The following is a 7956-nucleotide window of genomic DNA, read 5'->3' as shown; positions in this document are numbered from 1 at the left end:
CCACGTCTCAGAATGAATTCTGCTGTTCCAAGCCCAGTGAGTTTTTCCACTTAGCTGGGATCTTCAGATTTAGCTTTAATTATTTAAAAAATATGCATGTTAGAATACAAGGTGCTGCCTCCAAGAAGTCATATATACTTTACCTTTTTGTAGTCTACATTTAGTATTCAGTAACTTTTGAGGGTGATAATGAGATGGTTAAATATAACTCTACTTCCTAGAATTACAGATTCTGTTTCCCAAGTTTACTATAATAAGCATTTCTTTTGTAATCAGAAAATAATTTTTTCCAAAGCACTGTAAATATTACAGCCTATAGAACACACCTAGAAAGGTGGACAGGTAAAATATGATACACTAGTAATTATTGACTTTTAAAAATTGGTTTGGACTTGAACATATTGAAAATTCTTGAAAATCTGCTCATCCTCTAGAGCAAACAGGTAAACCTCTTTCTAATGTAACCATCAAAGAATGCCCAGTAGGGAGTTGCTCTTAGTGACTAAAACAGAGTAGGGAATATAATTTTCCGTTAACAACTCATGGTGGGAAATGAGTTCCAGACATTCACTATAAGAGGTCAAATTTAACGTGTATGAGAATCACTCATGGGTCGTGTTAAACTGCAGATTCTGACTTAGGAGGGAGGCCCAAGAGTCTGCATTTCTCATAAGCTTTCTGGGCTGATGCTGCTGTCTACAGACTGCATTTCAAGTGTTTAGGAAACTTCTTCTCATAGCTTTATTGAGGTATAATTAACATCAAATAAATTGCAAATATTCCAAGTTCACAATTTGATGAGTTTCAACATACAAATACCTGTCAGACCCATTACCACAATGAAGATGACACACGTGTCCACCACCCTTTCTTTGATGCCTCCCTCCCCCAAGACTTCTCAGCCAATAGTTGTTAGAATGTGCTTGTCACAGTAGAATCTGATTTCTATAAACAGTTCAGGGAAACTACCTCTATTTCCACACTCCTGTCTTTTATATGTGAGGAGACACAGAGTTAGCAAAAAGGTGTATTTTCTGAAACCTTTCGAATATCTTCCCTAAGTCTGTTTCTATACAAAAGAGTGCTTTTTAACCAAACGACTTTGTTGTGTGGATTTCAGTTAAGCACCGTCACATTCAGATGAAGTGTTAGCATTTGAAATCTACCAAAAATTTCAAATGCTTTTGAAATGTCTTCCCTAAAATCAACCTTTCCCTTTGATCTCTCCACATATTTTCATCTTCTCTGTAGACTAATTAGATCACCAGACAGAGACTAGGTTCAATTGTATGTTTCCTGCTTCATCTGGTGAATTCATTATTGGTCCTTGGTAAAATTTTCCAGTTAGTCTTATTTAGTAATGATAATTATGGACTTCCCTGGTGGCCCTATGGATAAGAACCCATCTGCCAATCCAGGGGACATGGGTTCGATCCCTGGTCTGGGAAGATTCCACAGCAAATAAGCCTGTGTACCACAACTACTGAGCCTGTGCTCTAGCAACTAAGAGCTGCCACTACTGAAGCCTGCATGCCTCAGAGCCGCACGCTTGCAACTACTGAGCCCAAGTGCTGCACCTACTGAAGCCCATCTGCCTAGAGCCTGGGCTCTGTAACAAGAGAAACCACTGTAATGAGAATCCAGTCTCCCATAGGTCAGAGACAGTCTTGCACACTATACTGAAGAATAGCCCCTGCTCACCACAACTAGAGAAAGCCCACAAGCAGCAACAAAGACCCAGTGCAAAAAAATAAAAATAATAACAAATTGTTAATGATCAATACTATTCCTTTGTGCTGCTGCTTAGTCACTCAGTTGTGTCCAGCTCTTTGCAACCTCATGTACTATAGCCCACCAGACTCCACTGTCCATGGGATTCTCCAGGCAAGAATACTGGAGTGGGTTGCTATTTCCTTTTCCAAGGGATCTTCCAAAGATGGAACCTGCGTCTCCCACATTGCAGGCAGATTCTTTACCACCTGAGCCACCAGTGATAATTATTTTGCGCTCCTTGATTGGAAGCACCTGGAGACCAATGGCTATGGGACATAGCCCCTAACACAGGACAGGAAACATGGTAGTCACTCCAGATGTTTTACTGAGTGAATGAATGAAGGTATAATTACATCTATTACATGCAGTAAAGCTCAGCATACATTTAAGGAGTGCCCCATATGCTATTGTAGGAAATACACAGATGAGAGGTTCTGGTGTCTGTAACAAAAGGATCACGGTCCAGTAGTTAAGAACATGAAAGAAGCACTTATATTACGATCAGTACCAGTACTGGAATGAACTCAGCTTTTTATAAAATGGGGATGATAATAGTATCCACCTCTTAGGCTGTTGGGAAGACTGTATGCATAAATACGTGTAAAGCACTTAGAAAAGGACCTGTCAGGCATATAGTGAGCGTGAAGTAAATTTGGCCACTATTATGTACAATGTTTTATTAAAATGTAGAAGAGAGGAGTTCCCTGGTGTTCCACTGGTTAGGACTCTGTGTTTTCACTACCATGGTCACAGGTTCAGTCCCTGATGGGGGAACTAAGATCCTACAGGCCATGCAGACAAAAAATGTCCAAGAAATATTGCACACCTGAGGCCCATCAAATGAAGCCTGCCCACTAATGTCTTCTACCTGGCTTGCAAGAGTTGGTCCCTGCAGTGCTTTAAATCTGAATCAGTTGCTAGCATTTTAAAATTTGGAATTTTTTTAGACAGAATTTTTACTTTATTTATTTTTTGGCCTAGGTACACGGCTTATGGGATCTTAGTTCCCCAACCAGGGATCAAACCTGGGCCCACGACAGTGAAGGAGCTGAGTCCTAACCATTGGCCTGTCAGAGAGTTCCCCCTAAAAATCTGGAATTTTAAATTAAAAATTCAGATATCTGAGTTACCTTAAAGCATTAAGAAAGTTGGCGGCACTGGCCTGGCACTGGTGCTAGACAACCATGAGCTAGAACTTCGTAGAGGCTGCCTTCTTAAGAAGGGACACAGCTCTCAAGTTTGCAACAACCACCCCCTCCCCCCACCAGCCCACTGGGACAGACACCGTTCTTGGTGTTTAGTGTGGGCCTGTAGCTTGGGCTACTGCTCATTTTATATTGACTCAGTTTATATTGCTACTTGCCTGGCTGTTGTAGGCATTCGTGTTTGGAACTTCCTAATGCAGAAGGAAGAGAATGGTATATTGCCAGGAGGTCTCAGAGAGGAGGTAAGTATGATCACTGTGCATGCTTACATTAGAGGAAAGTAGAAACGACATTCCAGGCAGAGGGGATACCATTTGCTAACTTCCTGAGGGTTAAGAGAGCTGGCAGGTTTGGTTAGCTTTAGAGAAGTGGAGAAAAGCCTGAAGAGATAGGAGGGGTCAGATGTGCAGAGCCTAGAAGGGTAGGCCAGAGGCAGTCTTGAAGCTGGTGGGGAGTCACTGAAGGATTTTATGCAAGGGAGTTTCACAAATAACTTAGGCAGTGGTGGAAGGAGAACCTGGAGAGGAGGCAGGCGGTAGGGAGCTCAGAAAGAAGCTGCTGTTAGCCCAGGTGAAGACCAGGCGATCCTGAAGAGGAGCAGCTTAAGGAGATGACAAGGAAGAGACAGATTCCAGAGATGTACAACAGAGCCAGCCAGAGTCGGGAAGGGCGAGGGACTAAATCCTTTTTTAGGTGGTGTGAACTTAGGGCCATTTTCTGGAGCTCTGTCTCTTTATCTATAAAAAGTAGAAATTGTTTCTGCCCTGGCCTTTCAAAATCCATCAAGATGTGAAAAGGCCTAAATTATATTGTGAAAGTGCTTTAGAAACTGTAAAATTCCTGAACAGATGAGATATGATTAGCATGGCTCTGTTATCATTCCTCCCAGGCCTCCACATCCAAAACACTTTAGGGCCACTTTCCATTATGAAATGATGTATATTTCTTCAGGTTCAAAAGTAAAAGTGAGTCTAATAAAAGAAGTCAAAGACAGGGTTGACTGGTGTACAGCACAATCTTTCAATTGTGGAAGTGTATATATATTTATGTGCCAGACACCTAATATTCATGAACAGCTGCAAAGATATTCAGTGGACGTCGGATTAATAAAAGAGTATTTTTTGCTCCATTGTGTTAAAAAAAAAGTCAAAAACATAGATATTTGTATCTAAAAATATAACTCTTCCATAATTCCATTACTGAGATCTAACCAGTATTAGCAATGTGGGGTACATTATTTCATTGTCTTGCAAATAATAATATTCATATAATACTGGTGATGATTATAAAGTAATATTCTCCACTTATAGTAAGAAGAGATGAAACGTTCAGGAAGAGAGATGCCCTGATTGCAAGGATCTATTCAAAAAATGCGAGGCTAATGCTTAAGCTTAAGGGCCCCTCAGCTCCACCTGCTGGCGGGAGGAGGTAGCGCTGCCTGAGCCGGGCTCACTGGTGTTCTGGGATTGCCAGACTTGCCTCCTCAGCCGCGGCCCTGTAACCATCTCCTGGGTTGGGGGAGAGAGATGCGGGCAGCCATGCGGAGCAGCTGGGCTTCCCTTGTAGCTCAGACGGCAAAGAATCTGCCTGCAATGCAGGAGATGCGGGTTCAATTCCTGTGTCAGGAAGATCTCCTGGAGAAGGGAATGGCCACCCACTCCAGTATTCTTGCCTAGAGAATTCCATGGACAGACCATGGGGTCACAAGGAGTCAGACCCGACTGAGCAACTCACACACACAGGGGAGCAGCTGCCGGGGCTCCGCCTGGGAGCTGCAGAGCCAGGATGAAGCCTGGGGCCCTGGGCAGGTTTGCCTAGATGATGACACTTCAAAATGATGAATGTAAAACCTAAAATTTGATCAGCCATGCTAGAGGAAAAGACTAAATTATCTTTCTATGCTCTCAGTAAAAAATTAAATTATGAAACTGTTATCAAATGGAGGACAAGGAGTATGCAGGCAAAAAAATGAAGGATGTGCCAGGGAATCAAATAACAGTATTAGTAGTAATAATAGTAATAGCTGTTGTTGACCATTGTTGTAGGTGTGTCCTTTGAATTTTGTCATTGCTAGTCAGCTTTTTAAATTCGTGATTCACTGTGATTTCATTTTTCAGTTTGATTAAGCATTCATTTTTGTACCTAATCGTTTATCTTTTTTCTTTAAGAGTTCCCTGTCCCCCCAAAGTTGAATAAGGTTCAGGCCAGGATGTGCCCTTGCTTGGTTGCGCTGGAGGGCTGCTCTCCAAAAAGCATAGAACTGAAGTTGGAGACACAACTTCCCGGATGGTTCGGTCACTTGTCCTGTATCTGGGATCCAACCTGCGCTTCCTTCCAGCTTCACAACACACTCGGTGCAGCAAAAACGTACTTTACCTGCACATGGGCTTCAGCTCCCTGGTGGCCAAGCCGAAGACTGACCTGAGATTTTCTGAGGGACACCAGCTGTGACTCGGGACTGCTATCTTCCCTTTCCTTTCACAGTGCCTGGGAGCCTTGGCTTGCTCTCCAGAGAAGTGGGAATCCACCAGAAAATTGGCAAGTGCAAACAAGCAGGGAGAATGGAAACTGGGTCCTCACATGCTGATAGGATAACCGGGGCAGGAGGATATGGTTGCTGAGTGCGGTTTGGGAAGACTTCCTGGAGAAGGGATGATTTTGAGCCATGATTGAAATCAACAAGCAACAAGAGCAAGAAGTACAGCTAAATAGATGTGGGAGAGGGGGGCTGAGTCTGGGAAAAAGGTATGTCAAGGAAGAAGTGATGGTTCTCCTTATGTATTCCAGTGACTCGGATGTGGAAGAGGGGTACTTCTCCCACATACAGGGACCAGTCCTTTTCCTCATTTGTGCTCACAGGCCTGGCCCAGTCCCTGGCAGCAAGAAACATTCAATCCATGTTTGCTGAATGACTGAAAGAACATACCACAGTAAAAAACATTATAAATAAATTTTTTTAAAAAAAGAAAGGGCATATTTACAGATTTCATGGCAATGCAAGGAAGTTACAGGAGACCAATTTCAGCTCAATAGGAGGAAGGACTTTCTAAAAATTAGAACTGACAGCTGAAGAACACCAATAATAGCTACTGAACATGTTGTATGTGCTGTGAACTAGGCTAAACTTTTGATGTACGCTTCCCATTGAAGCCTTACAGTAGCTGTTTGAAATAGGCATCACTGTCCTCATTTTAAAATGAAAAGACGAAGTTGCAGAGGTTAAGTCACATGCATAGGGTCACAAACCCTTGTTCAGAGCAAGTGGAGGAGCCTTGATTTGCACCAAAGCTGTCTGACACCAAAGCCACAGTCGACCCCACCCTGGAGGTTTGCCAGTTCCTCCGGCCCTGTCTGCCAGTATCTCCTGCATCTTGCTGGCCCATGGGCTCTTGCATTTCATATGCAGAATATGCACAGCCTTTTCCCTGAAGAGGCTCTGTCTGGTGACATCTACCAACAGGTACAGGAAAAGGTGCTCAACATCACTAATTATCAGGGTTTTGCAAATCAAAACCATGACAAGATACCACCTCACACCTGTAAGAATGACTATCATCAAAAAGTCAAGAAATAACAAATGTTGGGGATTCCCTGGTGGTCTAGTGGTTAGGATTCAGCACTTCACTATCCTGGCCTGGGTTCAGTCTCTGGTCAGGAAAGTGAGATCCTGCAACCCGTGCCTCATGGCCAAAATAAAAATAAAAGGAACACATGTTGGTGAGGATGTGGAGAAAAGAAAAACCTTGTACACTGTTGGTGGACATGTACACTGGTGCAAACACTAAAGAAAACAGCACGGAGGGTCCTCAAAAACTTAAAAATAGAACTGCCATATGATCCAGCAATTCTACTGCTAGGTATGTGTTTAAAGAAAATGAGAACACTAATTCAGGAAGATGTATGCACCCCAATGCTCATAGCAGCATTAGTTACAATAGCCAAGATATGGAAGCAATTTAAGTGTCCATCACCAGATGAATAGATAAAGAAGATACACACGCATGCGTGCACACACACACAGACACACACGAATACTATTCAAACATAAAGAATAAAAAAATTTGCAACAAAATGGATGGATCTAGAGGATATTAGGCTTAGTGAAATGCCATACAGAGAAATACAAATACTGTATGTTGTCACTTATATGTGGAATCTAAAAAATAAAACGGATGAGTGAAAATAACAAAACAGACTCACAGATATAGAGAATAAGCTAGTGGTTTATTACTGGTAGAGAGGGGAGAGGAAAGCAAGGAAGGGCAAGATAGGGGTAGGGTGTTAAGAGATACAAACTACTGTGTATAAAATAGATAAGCTACAAGGATATACTGTGCAGCATAGGGAATATAGTGATTTTAAATAAAGTATAATCTATACAAATTTTGGATCACTATGTTGTACACTTTAAACTAGTATAATATTGTAAATCACCTATGGATGGCTAGGTGCTTAGTCGTGTCCAACTCTTTTCGACTCCATAGACTGTAGCCCTCCAAACTCCTCTGTCCATGGGATTTTCCAGGCAAGAATACTGGAGTGGTTTGCCATTTCCTCCTTCAGGGGATCTTCCAGATCCGGGGAATGAACCCACATCCTCTGAGCCACTGGGGAAGCCCTACCTCCATAAAAATAATTTTTTTTTTTAAAAAGGAAGCAGCAGTGCTCGCTTCGGCAGCACATATACTAAAAATTGTAACGAAACAGAGAAGATTAGCATGGCCCCTGCGCAAGGATGACACGCAAATTCGTGAAGCGTTCCATATTTTTACACTGTTGGTGGGAATACAAACTAGTTCAGCCACTATGGAGACCAGTGTGGAGATTCCTTAAAAAACTGGAAATAGAACTGCCTTATGATCCAGCAATCCCACTGCTGGGCATACACACTGAGGAAACCAGAAGGGAAAGAGACACATGTACCCCAGTGTTCATCGCAGCACTGTTTATAATAGCCAGGACATGGAAGCAGCCTAGA

The 7956-nt window shown here is 42.5% G+C and overlaps 1 non-coding gene across 1 annotated transcript; it reads left to right on the top strand.

Moving 5' to 3' along the window:
* The first annotated feature begins 7640 nt into the window (after nt 1-7640).
* On the top strand, nt 7641-7748 carry LOC112585366. Its single transcript, XR_003109831.1, has one exon. It is a non-coding gene; the product is annotated as a U6 spliceosomal RNA (small nuclear RNA).
* Nucleotides 7749-7956: the final 208 nt, after the last annotated feature.

This window comes from Bubalus bubalis, chromosome 5, assembly GCF_019923935.1.
Source record: "Bubalus bubalis isolate 160015118507 breed Murrah chromosome 5, NDDB_SH_1, whole genome shotgun sequence".
NCBI classification, from domain to species: Eukaryota; Metazoa; Chordata; class Mammalia; order Artiodactyla; family Bovidae; genus Bubalus; species Bubalus bubalis.
This window is presented reverse-complemented; position numbering and strand designations above follow the sequence as displayed.